We start from the raw sequence: 19,502 nt of genomic DNA, 5'->3' as shown, positions 1-19,502 counted from the left end.
TTGTCCAGGTAGGAGGCAGAGGAAAACTGCTCACTTCATGATAGAAAGAAAGCAGAAAGCCAGAATGAGAGCAAGATGAAGACGGAGGAAGGGGCTGGGGACAAGAAATAGTCCCCAAGTGCACACACGCACAACCCGCTTGTTTGCCTGGGTCCCAGATTTTATTTTCCATCACTTCCACAAATACCATCAAAGTAAGAGTCCAGCAAAAGACGGATCCACCGATGAAGCTAGAGTCCTCAGGATCTAATCCTTGCCCAAAAGCTCACCTCTGAACACTGCTGCTTTGGGGACCAAGCCTTTAATGCACAGGTTTTTTTGGGAATCTTCCAAATGCAAACCAAAGCAAGCACCAAGCAGACCCACCATGTACCCCGCTTCTTACCTGCATTACAGTGCCCCTGTGAATAGACCCCTCTCCACCTAGCAGGTGGTGAAAGCAAAATAGCCTTATGGCTCTTCTGCTGATTTACAGGACAAAGAAAAACATCCAGAGCAAAACCAAAGGGAACACCATAGCCCCAAAGTAAACATCATTAATGGATTCACAAAAACATTAGTGCTTCATAAAAAGGCATGCATATGCAGGCCCGATCTAAACCCCTGCTCATGTAATTCTGAATGATTTTCCAGTGCTTTCATCCATTTAAAAATTTATTTTTGCTATCAGGAAAATATTGAGCATTTTGTAAGATGGAATGAGGATTAACTGAAATTAAAATAAGTATTTTATGGCACGTTTGATGAACCGTATTTAACTATATTACTGAATATCATAAAAAATGTGAAATTAATCTCTTAAAATATATATCCACAGGTTTTTACCAGATACATGTTTAAATTTATAATCTTGGAAAATATTAGTCATATTTTTAAAAATATGCATCACTAAACTATATTATAGAGATTTTTACTAACAAAATGCATACATGACAGGAAAAAGGAAGTCCTGAGGGCTTTAAGATGATTTAATTATGTACCAAAGGACCCTTTTCTCAAAACAAGTATTGAAAATGATCCCTCTGATTGTCACTTGGTTGTTTTTATGCCCTGTAGAAATGGATCACAGTAACATCTGGGTAAGGAGTACCCTATTTTCAGAAGATTTTAGTGAAGAAAATCTGGAAGTTGATTTTCTTAAAATCCTTTGTGTCCTGATAACATTTTAAAGACTATCTATGTCTCTTGGGCATATACACCTGAAAATAAATACCATAGCTCTAATCTCCAAAAGCCTCAGACCACTTCTCAGTAAATTTAATTGGCTTCCTTCCCTGTAAGATTCTTGCCTATATCTTTCCCCTCCATTTTCTCTTGTCAAAAGTATTTTTAATTATATACTTTTAAAAATTATAATCCTCTTTTTCTCAAAAATGGTGACAAATACATAAACCATCCTAGATATCATTGGGCCCATCATTCACAGGTAAATGTAAAACCACTTATCCCGACCTCATGACTTGCTTAAATCTCACCAACTCCCTAATATGCATATGGCTTCATGATTGCAAGCTGGAAAGAGCAATCCAGGGATACTGAATAGAAGAGATAGTTTCTCACCACCTGTGAAAAACTGGATTGAGATGTGTTGGCCAATATCCATAGTGGATTTTTTTCTATTTCTGTGAAATTATGCATCATGTTAATAAGATTACCTAGCTCAGAGTAGACCATGGTCCTGTAACTGAACTATTTAGAGATTTTGCAATCCTACTTTGTTCAAGGACAGGTCTCCCCTACTATCTGGTGAGCATAGGCCATCGTTATACGAGGTGACTCTGAGGTGTCTTTCTGCTCAGACTGGCCAAACCTCCCCCAAACCATTCCAAGAAGGAGCCAATTAGAATTCCAAAGAAAGAAGATCTAAACCCTAGGTGATCAGTACAAACCAATTGTCCGGGAACTAATAAACAGAGTGGGCTTCAGCTTTCTTGAAACAAACAATAAGGCAAGAGATGTTCTTCCTGGGGATGTTTGTGAGGTCAGTGTATGGAGTTCCTATGAAAGGTAAGGGAATTTCACTCAGAATGGAGGCTAGTATCTATGTATGTAGCTACCTATCAGATCTTTTAGTGTCTCAGGTAACAACCTAAACATGTTTATTAGTGTCTGGGAATATTCAAGGCCGTGGGTTGGGTGCAAACAAGTAGGTAAAAGCACGCAATTGGCCACATCACAGAGTAGTGAAGTCACTTTGTGTTTCAATCCAAAGAGCGAGTGGAACTACTGGGCCTTACACTTCCCTTTCACCTAACCACAGGGAGGTATTTGCCATACACAGGATCTAGTTGAGGGGAAGTAAGCATTCCCTTGCCTATAAAAACTCAGTAATTGTCATTTAAAGCATTATGAACATGAGATACTTACGATTTGACAACACTTTGATTCATTCATGAATCTATTACCATTTTAGGGTGACATTTGCATTGTTTGCAGGATTTTCATGATTTAAACTTTACACTAGACAGAATTCTGTCTTCAGAACAGAATTCTGTCCTCAGGGACTTCAGTAGTAAATACACCTGAAAATAAGTTTTAGCTAGGAGAACAGAAAGTTATATATGCATCTAATTATGTAAATAATATGTACAAAATGGTATATTACTAAATGAAATATTTATATTTATATAACAAGTGACAACTGTGAACGTATCTCACTGATAATTAAAATTGAAATTCTTTATATTTTTTCCATTTGTCCTCTTGCAGTTGTAAATGGAAAAAAAATGGTTTTTCACTGCAAATGTACTTGTAGTTTCATTTAGGTGTTTTGGTCAGCTTTCTGTTGCTGTGACAAAATATCTGACAAAAACAATTAAAAAGAGAAAAAGGTTATTTTGGCTTATGATTTCACAGGCTTCAGTTGGTGGCCAGCTGGCTTCATTGTTATGGGCCTGTGGTAAGGCAGAGCATCATGGCTGAGAAGGTGAGGTGGAGCAGAGTGTGGACTTTATGGAACCCAGCAACTCTAGAGGGTGAGAGAGCATGCAGTGGCTGGCTTCCTCTTCTTCCTTCTTTGTGGCCCCCAGCCTATGGGACTGCTTCTTCCACATTCAGGGTAGGGCTTCCCCTCAGTTTGTTGACCTATAAGCCAATAGTCTGTGAAGACACCCTCACAGACATGCCCAGATACATCCACTTGTGCATTTACTAACATCCTAAGCATTTCTCAATCCAAGCAAGGTGACAATCAAGATCAACCATCACATTTAGGTTTAACTTTCATCTCATATCTTCTGTGACTAGCAGAAAAACTGCCAGGTTGGAACAGATAGCTTTCCCTTTCCCCTCTCTTAGCTCTTCCTACCTATCCTAGTTACTTTCTTGTTGCTGAGACATGATACCTGCTACCCACAGATTAAAGGAGGAAAGGTGTATTTTGGCTCACAGTTTGTAGAGGTTTTGGTTTCTGGTTGGCTGGCTCCACAGGAGAGCAGCATGGGAGGGGAAGATTGCTTAGGGCAGGGCAGGCAGGAAGCTGAGAGAGATCAAGGGAGGAGGAGGGAGGTAGACTTTTCCAGGCCACGCCCCCAGGACCCACCATCTTCAGTCTTCACCTCCCAACATCACATTTAATCAAAACTCAACAGTGGACCAATCCACACTGATGAGTATCACACTTCATAATCCAGTCACTTCCCCGAGCCTCATAAATGAGCACATGAGGGTCTGGGGGGTATCTAGATATAAACCATAGCACCACCCATGGTGAGCATGGTCTCTTTCTTCAGTGATTAAGAGATAAAGAAGTGAGTAAGTTGGTAGGTTGAGAAGTCATTAACCCATACCTTTTTATTTAAGGATTAAGAGATTAGGAAATTGCCAAGCGGAGAAGCCACGTGCCCAGTGAACATGGTTTATTTAAAAAGGAAGTTACTAAGTTGAGAAATCATTCAAATAACTGTGTGCATATCTACATTGTTTTCCAAATACCTCAGGAGAATTATAACTTGCCTCAGAATATGAAGCCTATAGCTGGCTGAACCATGGCCTCCTGAAGATAACCTAGTCCCCAGAATTTAGAATCCGTTCTTTCACATGATAAAAGTTACTCTGGGAGACTGAGGCAGGAGAACCACAAGTTCAAGCTCTGCCTGGGTAATTTAGCAAGATCCTGTGTCTCCAAATTATAATAATTATAATAAAGGGGGGTGGGGATGTAGCTCAGTGGAAGGGCCCTGCTTCCAATTCCCAGTGACCACCACCCCCGAAAACAGATCTCATAGGTGTGACATGTGTGATATTGTGTGGTTAAAGTTCTTGTCACGTGGAGATTCTCCTCTATCTTCTCCTATGGGTCTGGCATATCACAAGGGCCCTTATAATGAGAATATGTAAAGTCAAAGAAGAGAAGATCCTACTCTTCTGGCTTTGAAGATGGAAAAAGAGACACAGCTCAAGGAAGTTGATGATATCCAGAAACCAGAAAAAGCAAGGAAGTGGCTTTGCCCTAAATCTTCTAGAAGGGTATGGCCCTGTCAACACCTCTATTTTAGAACTCTAAACTCCAGAACTGTAGGAAAAAAATGTTATGTGAAAGTCATTAAGTGTGTGGTCATTTGTGGCGGTAACAGTAAGAAACTAACACATGGCCCTTCAGTGATTGAAGCAGTATGTAACACATGGCTTACCCCACCCCGGCCCTTATGCCAGACCTTACAATGGAAGCAAAAATAAACTTTTGACCTTATTTTTGATAATGGCATTGAGGAAAATGGTAGTTTTATAGGGAAGAAGGGAATTGGATAACTTCATAGTTGATTCCCTGCCAAAATGACCCCAGTAAGCTCTCCAAAGACTGAGTCTCTTACACTCAATGCACAGTAGTTTTCCAGTCAGAGTAGATTTAAAAAGTAAAATAGTGGGAAAGATGAAAGCTTGATGTGTTCAAAGTTTTGCATCACAAACATACAGAAGAAGTCCTCATAAGGGCAGCATCTTATTTCAGTTCATCCCTGACAATGAACAGTGAGGCTGTCACAGAGCTGGGAGATTAGCAGTGTTTGGTGCCTATGAAAATATTTTAACTTCAAGAGAATGTCAGAATGTTTGGGACCTTGTACATTTCTGATGAGATAGTAATATTAACATATGTGACTTTTTAAAATAAAAGCACAAAATGTCAAGATTCAGAAAATCTGGAAATTCAGTCAAGCATGCTATGACAGATCAATGGACTTTAGTGTACAGAAAGTGAAAAGTTCATTGATTCTATTTTCCATTCCTCATTGCAACTAACTCTAACTCCAAGTTGTCCAGTTTGATGAATCAAAGAATATCCTTAATTATCTGAAAAAGATGTAAATACTCGTTTTTTAAGTACATGAGGCTGAATTTTTTCCCATGTACTTTAGCCAAGAAAAAATTTTGATTAAATGTAGAATCAGATCTGAAAGTCCAGGGAGCATTTGTTAAAGCAGACATAAAAAGGCTTATAAACAGAGCAATGCCACTCTCCTAATTTTAAATACAGTGACTGAGTTCCATCTGCTAAATAAGCTTTCTCTTAACTTTTTTCTTGATATGAAGTCTGACTATGCAGCCCAGGCTCGCCTTGGGATGCTCAAGCCTCCTGCCTTAGCCTCTTGAGTGCTGGGATTACACGCATGCACCGCCATGGCGCGCTTCTGTTTTTTCTAGTGACATCCATCCCTTCTCGTCATTTGGTGAAGTTTCCTAATTTTTCTTTTGCATCAAGCATTCCATGGCTGCCCAACCTCTTCTGTCTCTTTAGCTTCAAAATTTCTTCTTGAGCTGCACAGTGTTTCTTGATCTACTGGACACGAGCACAAAGGCTGGTTTCCTAGGAGGTCTGTTTGCTGACAGGCAGGGCAAGCTCAGTGAGGCTTCCCATCTCTGGTCTGTTTGGTGCGGTTCATCATTTTCCAAAGCTGACTCAGCATGAAGCCCAGAGTGATGAATTTAGCAGCGGGACTTTATCCCCACAGCTGTCACAGCTCAATCTCATTTAACTCATCCTCTTTCGGACAGTCCCTCGCCAAATCATTACCCAGTGTACAAGTGCATCTCATTTATGCAATAACAAAAGGTTTATTTGGTCATTTTGGTAGGACAAAAGTTTAGCATATAAAGCCTTCACCCATATATTTTTATGTTTTCTCTTTGAATTTAAAACACTCTGGGTACATTTCTTAGCACAGACTTAACTTGTAAGTGTTACATTTTAATTAGAGCTGACTGATTAACAGACTCTTAGTAACCTTGCACAGTAAATTACTATCATCAGAAAGCAGAAAGAGGAGTAGAGATGTTACTTTTTATCTAGAGCTGACAAACTTTTAAGATGATGTGGCCTGGAAATGACAAATTATCTTAGTACAAGCACAAAGTAGCAAAGAGCAAGTTAACCCTATAAATGTAGTTTAAGAATTATCACAAAGCTGTTTACAAGAAATGTTTTAGGCGCATTGACCAAGTGAAAACATTCCCTTCAGCCACAGAATTTAAGAGTGAATGTCGCGGCCAGTCAGGGCGCTCCCTGACGGCCTCATGCCACTCATGTGCCATCACGAAGGTGTCTTCTCCTTGGGCACGTCCAGACAACAGTCGGCCTTCTCCTCCCATCTCCGGGGAGCCAGGGCAGGCTGGGTGTAGCCCCAGTCACTTTTTACCTCACACTTAGCCTTGGGTTGAGGCTCTCCCTTGAGCTCAGGCTCCTTCTTTGTCTATCTTTTTGGCAGTGTTTTCGCTTGGTATTGGCACTTTGTTTTATCCCAGTTCACTTTCCTGTACTCACTTGGTAAGGGCTTAGAGCTTGGAGCTTGGAGCTTGGTGTTTCCTGTTGATGCCACGAAGGGGGAGCCACAGCCACTGAGGTTTTACATGGATCTTTTCCCTTAAATCACAGTTTAGTAACAATGATATTTTCCCTCAAGTTGGGGGCTGGGGGCCTGGGGGTGCAGAGAAGCCTCCCATCACAGAGGTGCCCGAGAGCAGTTATTGTAAACACGGATTCACAGGCAGGACAAGCAGGATAATTACATTAAACCAGAGTGTACCTTCAGAAGTATTAGCCATGTTGTATTATAATTTTTTTCTCTTACACTACTCAGGGTTCTCCTTCAGGATCACAGCACTTTATATTATTGCTTTTGGTGCATCATAACAGAGATCTCTCATAATCCTTTCTGCCATTTTAGCAGTATAGAGTTACACTAGCAAGAGTCAGAAGGAGGAAAGGGCATCAGAGTGTGGAGCTGGAGACCGGAGGAGTGCTGTCTGGTGGAAGACACAGGCTGAACAGGGGCCTGAGGGGGCCGAGAGGGGGATTGTAAACAACATCACTGTCCGAACTCGGAGAAAAACAGGCTGGGATGATTAGAACTTCTGTCCTGACTGGGACAGAAGTTCAATTACAGTACAGCATTATAATTTAAAGTTCCATTAAATGATAAATGCTCATACTGAAGCCAGCCGGAATTGTACAGGAAAAGAGATGTTTGTTTTTCAGGATCGAATCTAGGCCAGTTCATAAGAATATAGGCAGGGGTGAGTCAGAGAGAACAGGAGATGCAAAATCCATGTAGACCCTAAGGAGGTGCTATGCCTACTCAAAAGACACTCCTTAAAGAGGGTGACTGACTGCCATCCCAGGGGGCCACACAAGATGCATGCCTCTTCTGAGGTGTCTTCGAAACAGGGCAGATCTCTAACCCACGAAAGTGAAGGCCAAGCATGGAGGCACAGTGGGCAAGCTCCTTGGGAGGAATCCCAAAGCCGAAGGAGAGATTGGAGGTTTCTATAAGGAATGAGGATCGGGAAATGGCCTGAATTGGCAGGTGCAGAAACACATTTTCTAGGTCAGTCTTTTTGTTGTTGTTCATCTTTTAGGAAAACCTGTATCATAACCAAAGCTGTACATCAAAGTTGCAAATTGTAAAGGCCTCTCGCTTAGGCCTCAAAAACTAAACAAAAAACCAAAGGCTCTTTGGATTTGGATAAATGCATCTGTATGTCTTAACCTTTTTTGGGCGAAGATATCAGCTCAGAGGAAGAAAGGATAGTTTTGTGTTTGCCTTTATCTTGTGCTGTTTGCAGTGCTGTAACTGCAGGGCTGTGTCCAGTGTGTGCTGGGCAGAAGCGTGCTGTCAAAGAATTCTGGGCACTGAGAATTTTAGCTCTTTGTCACCACACTGATCACTTATGGATTGGAATTTTTCAGGTTTAATGAGCTCTTTTGATTTTATCACCCAAATATTCTTTGACATTACTGAGAAATTTATGTTTTCTGCTAGTGTTATGTGGAATTGGGATGCGACAGGCAGGTAGTGACTAAGAGCTCAGCCTCTGCTGCCAGAGTGCCTGGGTCAGTCTGCCTGTATCACTTAATAGCTGCATATTTGCTGGCGATTTATTTAACCTCTTTATGCCTTGGTTTCTTGATCTATAAGGGAACAAGGATTAGTCCTACTTTTCTGTGAAGAATGTTGACTTAAAATACTTTGTACTGTATATAATGTACAGAAAGTATAAAATTACTTTCAGTTAATATAGAGAAAAACAGTATTGGCAATGGATGGAATTTTATATGGTAGGAATACATATGGTGGAAATACACACCAAATCACTATTTTCCTTGTTCTAGATGTTTTCCAAGTACCAGAAACCAGCTGGTAGAGGAAGGGATTATAGTCTGGCATCAGCATGTAGAGGAAAATGGCTTGGGTCCTGGAAATTAGACCAGGAGTCCTGACTGTCAGCTTCTCCAGCCGTAGCTCTACTAAAGACATTACACCAGGATGGAGAGTGACGAAAAGTGTGGTGAAAGTTACATAATTCCATGCTGCAAAACTAGGTGTGGGCAGTTTACTTACCTCAATGTATGGATAAATAAAATTTGGTCCTATGAAAACATTCAACATTACAGGATCAATTTTGTTATGCAAAATGAACATGTACTGCAACCCACTTCAGTATATCACACCATGTATTACAGTTTCATAACTGCCTCTACATTTGTCTCATTTGAACTGGAGATCTTTAAGGGCAAGCCAAGTTGTGCTCATCTTTATAACTAAATCTAGTAATAGATACTTTTCAGCCTCTCCAGCTGGGGCCGACCACGCACAAGACACTCACCTACGAACTCAGCAGTGAATTAGCCAACTCATGAGTGCTATGCTCATGGTCAAGCACTTTCAGAGAAACTTCTGAGGGACATTTTACATCAAGACCCTAACAGAATCTATCAGGAATTTATTGGAATTTTAAATTGGGAATTGGTATTGCTTTGCGATTATTTAAGTGTATTTACTCAATTCTTCCAATATTTAGTACTTTCTCTGTGCCAGGTACTGGTTTGAAGGCCAGGGATATAGTACTAAACAAAACAGGTAAGGCTCTCCCTTATAAATTTTATTTTCAATTAGCTGGGGATATAAATGATGAGAATAAACAGGCAAATAGTACATAATTAATAGGTATGAAGAAAATAAGGAAGGTAAGGAAATGTACAGGGTTGGACAGCATACGTGCACTTCCCATAGTAGCTGCAGCCTTCTCATGTTGCTAATTTGTGGGTGGATTTTCTTAGCTCTGCATTCAGCATCACGTTGGTGGCTGGAATCAGTCACGGTGAGAGAGACGACTTACATCCCAGAAATCCGCCACCGTACAGGTCAGGGCCCTAGCCTCACGTTCAAGGAGCCCAACTAAGAGTCCAGAGTAGGGCAGCAGTCACAGCTGGGTTGCTTAGGGGTGGGGCTGGGCAGGGAAAGCGCTAAGAGAGAATTAGACAGAGGGGTAGTTCTCAGGTCATGCAGCCTGAGGCAGCTGTGCCCAGCTGTTACTCTGATAGGACGTCACCGAAGGGTCTGCAGGAGTCTCCCAACTTTTAAAAATATGCCTTTTACTAAAAATGATCTAAACTACATTTAAAAAGGTCTCCTTTTAAAGAGAGAAAAAGATGTCACTTTCTCCCGAAGCACATTAAAAGGAATTCCCACCCATTAAGAGAAGGGAGGCTGTAAGAGTGCGTATTGAGGAGCAGAGCTGAGACTGGAAGCAGCGACTGGACATGTAAAGCTCACTGTGCTTATTAAACAGGAGACAAGGGAGGCAGCAAAAAAGGAGAGCATGTGCCAAGATTCTAATTTCATCATTCCTCCAAGTTTGAAAGCAATAAATAATTTCTAAATCCACTTCCCAAAGTTTGCACCCAGTTACCCCGGGGCACCACCATGAGCCCACAGGAATGCCATGAGGCCCTCCAAGGCACCAGAAGATGCGGTAAACCAGAGCAGAGGCTGCCTGCCACCTTCTGGCGGACAGCAACCGGAGCGCGCCTTACCGCTTCCTCCAGCGCCACCTGGCGGTGGATTTAACTGATACTTCACAGTCTGGGGATCGAAGAAAGGCAAATTTGACAACTCATAAAGGTTTATTTTTAACCTCGAAATCACTATTTGAGTGCCTTCCTAATTATTCAAGAGCCTGCATAGAGCAGTTACAATTTGAGTCTCTGGATGCTTATGGCATAAATAAATGCATTTTATATGATATTTAGTGCCATATTTTACATATTTCTTGTTCCTGTTGTTGATTTCAGTTTAAAACACAGCCAACCAGGGCTAGAGTGCTGTTTAGAGTGGCGAAGCCCTATAGGTTATGATGGGCTTTCCGGAAAAAATAAATGTTGGGAAAGTTTTATTCAGGCATGAATTTTATGTTGGCTGAGTTCGATGCCAATGAATCCGTAACGTATGTTTCAAAAGTTGTTTTTAAACAGAAACATACATAGAACAAGGCTAGGTGCTGATGAGTTATGGAAATGCTGTGACCAGAGCTCCTCTAGGAGGAACGATCAGGGCTCATTTAGTGTAGGAGAGCGCAGCACACAATTGCCGTAAACAGTGGCAACTATCTTCAGCTCCTCAGAGCAAATACTATCGTCAAGTCTCAAGACTTTACCACAAGGAAAAGTACGGCTCACCAAACATGATTCTTCCCTGAATCCATCTCAAAGGCCCTGAGGTCTGCGGTGACACGCAGCTCTGCACAGCACGGCGATTCCAGTCCGGCAGAAAGTGCCCGGGAGAGCGCAGGCTGAAGCTCTCTGGTGTAGCCCGGCTGCGCAGCCTCGCGACCTAATTCTCTTCTGTCGGAAAGAGGAGACGGACCTCCCCCGGGGGCTTTGTGAGGACGGACTCTCAGGTAGAAAGACCTTCCTCCTGAAGCAGGCCCGTCCCTGCCCCAGCGGCCCGCGGGCTGCGTGGTGCTGTCCGGCCGCCTCCGGGCCCTGGCGGCTTCCCCCACTGTTCTCGCTCCAGGGGCTTCAGACCTCAGCTCCAAGGCTGCGGGACTTCCGGTGTGAGCTTGCCGGGCTCCCAGGCCTCGCACGCGCGATGCTGCCCGCCACGCCGGTAAGACCTGCACCTGGCTCAGCGGCGCCACAGCCCACATCCTCAGGGGCTCCTGCTGCCCGCTCCCGCTCCCCTCCAGCCCGCGGTTAACGTCCACAGCCTCAAATCCACCGCTCCCCCGCTTCTCCGGACCTTCACTGCATTTCAAGCCCGTACCATTTTCCATCTGGTCCCTGGGCTTCTCCGGCCACCTCTACGTGAACCTTATCGTGTTGTCAACATTATGTTTCTGAAACGCTTAAGAGAGCACTAAAAGGAAGTACAAAGTACTAATAGCAGTCAGCACTGGACGATGGCAACATGGACTTTGAAATTTTCTCCTTTATACTCTGTATTTTCTGAAATAAACATAATATTTAATTTAAAAATTTGAAGAAAAAAAGGGAAATATATGACCCTAAAATGTTTGAGAGAGCCACACCATTCTAAGCTAAAGGTAACAAGAAAGTCATTTGAAGTCTCTGAATTGTCAAGCACTCATTTCAATTCACCCAGCAAACCCTGAGCCTCAAGGGGACAATCTCCGTGTCTTTGGACACACGAGCAGCTCCAGGCCTCGCCTGGCCTCCACTCTGCAGACCCACGGGCAAGGACGAGACACCAGATGTGGCTCAGCTCACCTCCGTGTCCAGGACGTCTGTGTCGCTGGGTACAACCATGCCACTGCGATCCACAGGCACGTTGACGTTTCCAGGCTGTGAGAACCAGAAGGAAAATGGCTCACCAGAGCTTGTGATCAACCCTGCTGAGAAAAGTGGGTGCACAGGGGACCCAGACGCCAGCAGATTTGCACCTAAGCCATCCCTGTCACTAAGTAACTAACACCAGCCTGGACACAACTTCCTCTCTTTAGATCTCAGTCTCCACTTTTGTAAGACTCAGGGACGGGTGAGCTGACTCACTGCCAGCCTTGAAGTTTGTTGTCCACTTCTTCAGGGGCTAGACAGGATGCTCTTGAAGTAGTGCTGATTGGTTGAAGTTTAATAATTTCGGGTACAGAATGAAGATATGGGGACCTCCTTCACATCTTAAGGGCACACTCAGCCTTCTCTCAACTCCATCGTTAGGATATTCTTTTCTTAGACCTCCCCAGAAGATGAGAGATAATGAAGTGAGGCACGAGGGCATGAGCAACTCAGAGTTTCGGGTACTGATGTGCAACCCACCAGCCTCCCTCAGGCACAATCCTACTTACCTAACATGTTACAGGCCAAATGGCAGAAAACACAAATTCATTTGATAACACCTAAGCATTCGAATTGTCTGATCCACATATTTTTTAAAGAGACATGAGAAGGATTTATTAGAAGTGGATACAAGATATGCTCTAGAGCAGAGTGTGGGGCTCAGAGCAATGAGGCACCTGATCCGTCTTTTAGAGTAACTTTCCACGATGAACGGAGGCGGCTAACCATTTCACTTTAGGGCCATCTCCCATACTGACATTTATTGAAGTGTCCACACAAACCTAGCTACCTACTAAGCAATACCTTAAAACCCATGGGCCAGTGAGTGAGGTAGAGGTCCAAGTAATCCAACTTTAAGGCCTTCAGACTCTGGCAGCGTGCTGTCTTCACCAAGGACTTCCCGTGGAAAGTGCACCACAGCAGCAGAGGAGAAGGGAGACACTGTCACACAGTTACAGCCACAATCTAGAGCTAACAGAGCACCTAGCATTCAGACCCACACGCTACTCCCTGGAAGACCAAAAATCTAGGATCAGATGAAAACAAATACAGCATGACAGGTCCTAAGGGGAGGTAGTGACATTATCTTCACAGAAGTTCCACAGAGGCCTTTGTAGCAAGGCTCCCTCTGCCTGAGTCCTACTCAAGGGAAGTTAGCACACTAGAATATATTTGGCGGGACAGCTGATAATTATTTGGATCCACTGGCACCAAAAAAGACAAAGAAAAACCATGTCTGCAGGCAAAAGGACACAAGTAATAATCAGAAGAATGTCTGTATTGTATTTCCAACTCATATAGATTTTATGTTCAAGGTCCTCTGTTAATAACACATCATAACCATTCAGGCTAACACAAGTAGTTAACATACATTGCCTTATATTTATTAGATATTCCTTCCAGACAAATTTATCAGTGTTTTTCTCATCATTTCCCTGCTGCGTTTTTATTAACTGTGGCAGAAGCTTACTAGAGGGTTGTATCACAGCAAGTAAAAACAAAACTAGTACGACAAATGAAAATAAAATGAAAACAAATGACAAGTACAGTGAATTATCAAAAATAAGAAAAGAACAGGCAAAAACAAGATGATAGTTATCTCTAGGTGGCAAGTATAAGTGATTCACTGATTTTTAAATTACATTTTTATAGCTTTTCCCACACTAATGAACACACTTCCGCTGCTGGCGATGACCCCACAGAAACTGCTTGTTTTCAGGTTCTGTGTAAGACTAAGGAGTTCCCAACTACCCATCTCCCTGCTGTGAGTACTCAGAAGAAAATCTCTTTCCTTGGCCAAGCACACACCCAGGATTATGCTAGCCTAGAGAGCAATGATGAATGGTAAAAGTTAACCACCTTAAGGTGAAACAGATAAGCAAATCCATTAAAGAAACTACATGGAATCTTGAAATCATGGAATTTTCGACCTGGAAATTATTCAGAAGATTATAAAATTCTCATCTTACAAATGCTGAAATGGTGACCTGATCTGTCCAACAATGAACATTCACAGCTCCTGAGTGACAGAGCTTGAAGCCACTGTGTCCTGCTCTGAGCATTCTGCTTTAAGGTCAAAAGCAGAGGGATTCTTTGATTTCTATTACCCCAGTGTGTCTCTGTATCTCCACGGCACCCCTCTGACTGCCATCCGCACCCACCAGCCCGCTCCACTGTGCCAGCTGCAGCCTTGGTGGCCTCCCATGTGTTATGTTAACAGCTCCTAACTGAAGTGTGTCCGGCCACTGCCTCCATGCGTGCTCCTTCACCGGCCACGGCATTCCAGATACAACATAGTCTTGCTGATGTGTCACATAAACTGCTCTACTTAGAAATCTGTTGGTTTTCTTTTGGCTCCCGGTGAAAATATAAGCTCCTTAAGTGGCATAACAAGACCTAGCCCTTCAGCCTTACTTCTCATCTGTGTGCTAAGGGTTTGGTTCCCATGTGTTCCAAGAACCCCAAACCTACAGATCCGTACATCTGCACGGCCAGCTCCTGCCTTGTGCCTGTGTTGAATCTACTCCGTTTGTAATCCCAGCCTGAGGCCTTCACTCGTACCTGCACCACTGACAGAGTTTCTTATTCAGCAGATCTGGGGTGGATCGCGGACTTTGCCTTTTAGAGATCACGGTCTGATTCTGAGGTTGGGAGTTTCTGTGCTCATGAGGGCAGAGACTTCATCTTACCACCTCAGCCAAAGTGCCCATCAATTTTTGTTTTAAGAATGTAGTGTTAATTTTTTATGCATGTACAAATACGCCAAAGTAAAAGGCATTCTTGTGCATAACTAGCATGAAATGATTTTTAAAGGAACGCATTAAGTCGGAGCCCTCTATGCACTCACAGGAGAGAAGCCCTGGCTTGCTGACAACGAGCAGGTCCTCTTGTCTCACAACGCCCTTGAGGAGCTGGCACTGGATCCCTCTCCTATGTCACTCTCGTTCTGGTATAAGTACGCAGTCGAAGCGTCGGTAGCCCGCATCGATGGCCACCTTCACAGCCTGAGTCACTTCTCCTGGAGAGGCCTGCAAAAGCAACAAGACAGAAGCGTTCCTTCCAGAGTCCAGCAACCTGAACCTTTGCACACAAGAATGTGGAATTCAGGAATACATAAAATTGATGCCAATGAATTGGAATCAACCAGTCCTAAAATTAGGAAATGTCAGTCAGAAGGAATTTATTGAAAACCTAAATTCCAGCTCCTTCACTTATTTGGGGAAAATCTACACGTATTTTTAGTGCCTGCAGAGAGCTGGATGTTTTAAGCTTCCTGAATGATCAAGGGATTAAATCAACATAAAAGAAATAATAACTGAGGCACAAAGAGGTATAAGGCCCACCCAGCATAATGCTAAGTGAAATAAATCAGATATGCAAAGTTAAATATCACAAGGTTTCTCCTATGAGAAACTCAAAGTCTACTGAAGAGCAAAATAAAAGATAATAGAAACAGGGAGGCAGATCTTCTGGAAATGGGAAGGGGCCCGAGGGATGGAGGGAGTTTGGAGGGAGAGGAGGAGGGGAAGTGAAAAGACTCAGGATGTGTTATCCATATGTATCAACCCCCAGGACACGTGATTATCGCTTCCTGCAAACATGTACTAAGAAAAAAATAAAACAGGACATCTTCACTGCTTCCCAGTTTTACCATTTATGAATAAAGTTGCAAAAAAAAGACTCATCAGTACCCTCAGAAACACCACAGTCCATTTGTAAGGTAAAACGTGTACGTCTGCACAAAGGGCCACAAGCCACAACTCAAGTACACAGTTCAGATGCTAGAAGCAATACAGAAGTTCAGAAAAGAGAGCCAGTCACTGTAAACTGGGCCGTGCCAATAGGAGGGGCTACACCTAGGGCCAAAGGAAGGTAGAAAACTCACAAACTGCAAACTACGGAGTTTTCAAGGGCTTTTAGTTCAAAATGTACTTTTCCACTTTAGCTTCTCAGCAACACTATGAAATTCATCAGTGTAACTATGTTCATTTAACAAGCAATAGATTCAGAGTGGCTTACAGCTAATAAATCAAGTAACCACCTTGTTATAAAAAGAAAATAAAAAATAAGAATGCTATAAATGAAGAAGGAAACAAAGATGTAATAGGGAAGATCAGCAAAGCCAGAAGTTAGTTATTTGGAAAAACCTTAATAAAACAGACAAATTTCTGGCAAGGGTGGTCAGGAGAGGACCAATTTTCTAAAGAACTGACAAGAATGAAAAGCAAGAAATGCAGGTAAATGACTTAAAAGGCCCATAACCATATCCAACAATTCGCAAGAATGACATGAAATGGAAAGAACTGAGGAAAATTTAACTCAAAAAGAAGTAAAGTTTCAATATTCTGTAATCAAAGAAATGAAGCAATTCGGGGGAAAAATCACCACTGAAGAGCTCTACGAAATGATCAAAAAGAAATACTCTCAGTCGAACACGAACTTGTTCAGACAATGGGAAAAGATGGGCGCTCCCCAGTCACCCTGCGAAGCCAGCCAGCCCCGAACTCAGCTTAGCCCGCCGGCGCCGGCTGGACGGCAGCCAAACGCGCGCGGCGGGCTGGGATCGCCACAGGACGTGAGAACCAACGCGAACACGCTCGACGTTATTTCTCGTTACGATGCATAGATCTTAAACCATGTTGACCAGCAGAGGTCAAACATTCAAATTCTGGCTCAGCCAGTAACCCTCTGGTGACCTCTTACCAGGACACCTGTTTCCCGCTCCCTAAGAGCACCTTTGAACGGCCTTTTACTTGGCGCTGTCTCAAGTCCTGGCAGGAAAGACAGCGTTCAAAGCCACAGTCCGCACAGCCTGCACTCAGGCAGCGGGTCCGCCAGCGCCCCCGAGCCCGCGCTCCCTCGGGGCCCCGCCTTGATGCCCGGGACTGCAGACCGCCTCGGCCTCCACTGCCTCCGCTCGGCCCCGCTTCGGCCCCTCGCGCACCGGCCTCACCCTCCAGGTGCCCAGGTCCACCGGCGGGATCAGCTCCATGGCTCCAGGCAGCCCCCGCGCCACGTTCGTACGGAAGAGCCCCTGTGCGGGGCACCCTGATTGGCTGGGCAGCCGGCGGCGGACGTCCTGATTGGCTGGAGCTTGGCGTTCCAATTGATTGGTGACGCTGGCGGGTAAATTGGCCGTAGGTTTCCCTGATTGGCTGCCTGGCAGTACTGCCCCTGTTGCTGTAGCCCTGACCACTGTGGTCAGGTGGGCATTTTCTCCTTCGCTAGTTACCTGGTGTCTCAGCGGGTCTCTGAGCCCAATGGCTGAAGTCCAAGCTTGGGATAGGAGTATCCCCAGCGCTCCCAGGCTCTGGCCGAGCCCGCGGCCGACCATTACACTACCATCAACCCACCTGGCCAGAAGCGTGAATCTAGAGCCCTACCACCTAGACTCATTTCCCTGGTGCCGTCAAGAGTGCAAGAAAGGCAGCAACAGTCGACAAGTACGTTTACTCACAGCCCGGCCAAATGAGAGGGCAGCTAGTCAGCCTCCCTTGAACACAGCGAAGCACTGCAGCTTACAGGGAGAGGGGAACTGAAGCCAGGAGCTTGCATCCTTCAGGACATACACATTTAGCCGGGCTGAGGGCCGCCTGCAGGCCCAGAAAAAAGATGGAAATGTGGTTCTGTTGAAACTCTTGGCACCAGGACTGGGGGCAGCAGTTTCACTGTCAGCATGAGAAAGCTGGGAAAAATAGCTTAGCTTTATAATCCTAATTATAAAGCCCCCTTTCAACTCCTCAGTTTCCCTCCTTCTAGAAGACAGTGTGGGGTCGGGTGTCCAGCACTGGGACACCTGGGTCTTAGGGTAAACCTCCGTCTGCATCTCCCAGTGTGAAACGGGCACAGGACACAGGATAGGCGACTTTCTCTGCTACAATCGCGGTGCTTGGAGTAGATGACCGTGAGGGCCCCACAGACTTGAAGGTCTTTGTGCTGGTCTTGATTCTTCATGAATGACCCATATGTTCTGAGGCTCTGGAGAAAGCTATCTGTTCCCGGGAGGTACTGCTGAGCAGAGAGCTGTGGAGGATTTGGGGAGGCAGAGGACATGGAGTGTTGCAGAATGTGAGAGAATCCAGGACCACTGATCCAGTGCCCAGCAATAACCCTGCTTTTATTAGACCCGTGGGATCCTCATGGAAAGTGGGGCAGGAGTCTGCTTGGGTGAGGAGGCGAATCAGTTAACTAGATACCCGAGAACCAGCAGAGGAAGAAAGAGATGAGGGAGTTTTCCAAGGGGCTGAGTCCTTTTTTTTTTTTCTTTTTGCAAGAAACACCCCACACCCACAACTTAAAGGAGGAGAGGTTTATCTTGGCTAGTGGTTCCAGTCCCTGGTCAGGCGGCTCCAGGGTAAGAATGGGAAGTCAGGGAGGGGGTGGTGGAGGAAATCTATGGACATCACGGTGATCAGGAAGCAGAGAAAAGCGAGGAGCCAGGAAAAAGATGCACCCTTGCAGGTCACACCCAAGTGACCAGCTTCTCACCAGACCCCACCTGCTGACAACAAAGCAACTGTGTTACCCACGACTCACTCACCTTCTAGAAGCCCTGCCCGTGAGTGCACGAGGCCTTGGGTGACATCCTCGATCTAAAGCACAACACCAAAGTCCTCAAGCTTCTTTGGAGTTTGCAGTAGCCCAAGTCCTGCTGCCTGAGGACACCCAAACATGGGTAAGTTTTCTTTCAGGTTTTTCTGCCTGAGGTTGCAGTGCTAGGACTGACCATCAGGGGACAGCTGTGCCTCCTGTGCTCCGTGAAGCAACTAGGGTAGGCTAGACCTCTCTCAGAATTACTTTTTTGATAAGTGGTTGTTTATGCATTCTTAGACATTCTCCTTCTCCTTTGGTCATCCTCTTCAGTGAAATCTGAGACTTACTTATGAGATAAATCTTTAAGGTAATAGAGCTGATGAATAGAAATGGTGATTGAGGAATTTGATTCAAAAGGTCTTATCATAAAGCATATTGTCGATGAGAAAAGGAACATTAGGTTGAAATACAACATGAATACACTTTTAAAAGTGTACTTTGTTAGTCACATAGATGGTTTGTTCTCAGGAATGACAGAAGTTAAAACTGAGAATGAATAATTTAGATAATATGTAGACATACCCTTACCAGTGGTTTTCTTGGATATTGGTCACTAAATATTATCTGGGGCGTCATCTTACCGTGGTTTATTCTAAATCCTCATCATTCCCTCAGGCATTTGAGGGAATAACTGACATCTGCTGCAGCCCATGTGCTTGTCCCTGCCTGTTTGTCTCTGCTTTACACACCACCTGTGCACCATCACCTCAGCAAACCCAGGGGTTGGGAGGCGGATGCTTTCCAGATAACACGGCACACATCTGATCTTTAAAGATATGAAGGGGAGGAGAACTGTTGAAACAGTAGGGGGGACTTGGCTGCATTGACACAGGGCAGTGCA

At 44.2% G+C, this 19,502-nt stretch overlaps 2 long non-coding RNA genes across 5 annotated transcripts in view; one reads left to right on the top strand and one right to left on the bottom strand.

Annotated features, from left to right (window-relative positions):
• Positions 1 to 11,737: 11,737 nt before the first annotated feature.
• Positions 11,738 to 17,099, bottom strand: LOC110344888 (uncharacterized). Its single transcript, XR_002387819.2, has 3 exons — positions 17,022 to 17,099; positions 14,916 to 15,096; positions 11,738 to 12,076 (listed from the first exon to the last, which is right to left on the bottom strand). It is a non-coding gene; the product is annotated as an uncharacterized LOC110344888 (long non-coding RNA).
• A 150-nt stretch (positions 17,100 to 17,249) lies between these two features.
• The window catches only part of LOC110344898 (uncharacterized), a 56,487-nt gene continuing 54,234 nt past the window's right edge, over positions 17,250 to 19,502 (top strand). For all 4 annotated transcript variants that reach the window (XR_015449710.1, XR_015449708.1, XR_015449709.1 and 1 more), the window contains exon 1: positions 17,250 to 18,743. This is a non-coding gene — a long non-coding RNA (uncharacterized LOC110344898). The remainder of the gene's footprint in view (positions 18,744 to 19,502) is intronic.

The sequence above is a fragment of the Heterocephalus glaber genome, unplaced genomic scaffold (assembly GCF_053883595.1).
Source record: "Heterocephalus glaber isolate CG9 unplaced genomic scaffold, H.glaber_assembly_v1.0 deba00000768, whole genome shotgun sequence".
NCBI lineage: Eukaryota > Metazoa > Chordata > Mammalia > Rodentia > Bathyergidae > Heterocephalus > Heterocephalus glaber.
This window is presented reverse-complemented; position numbering and strand designations above follow the sequence as displayed.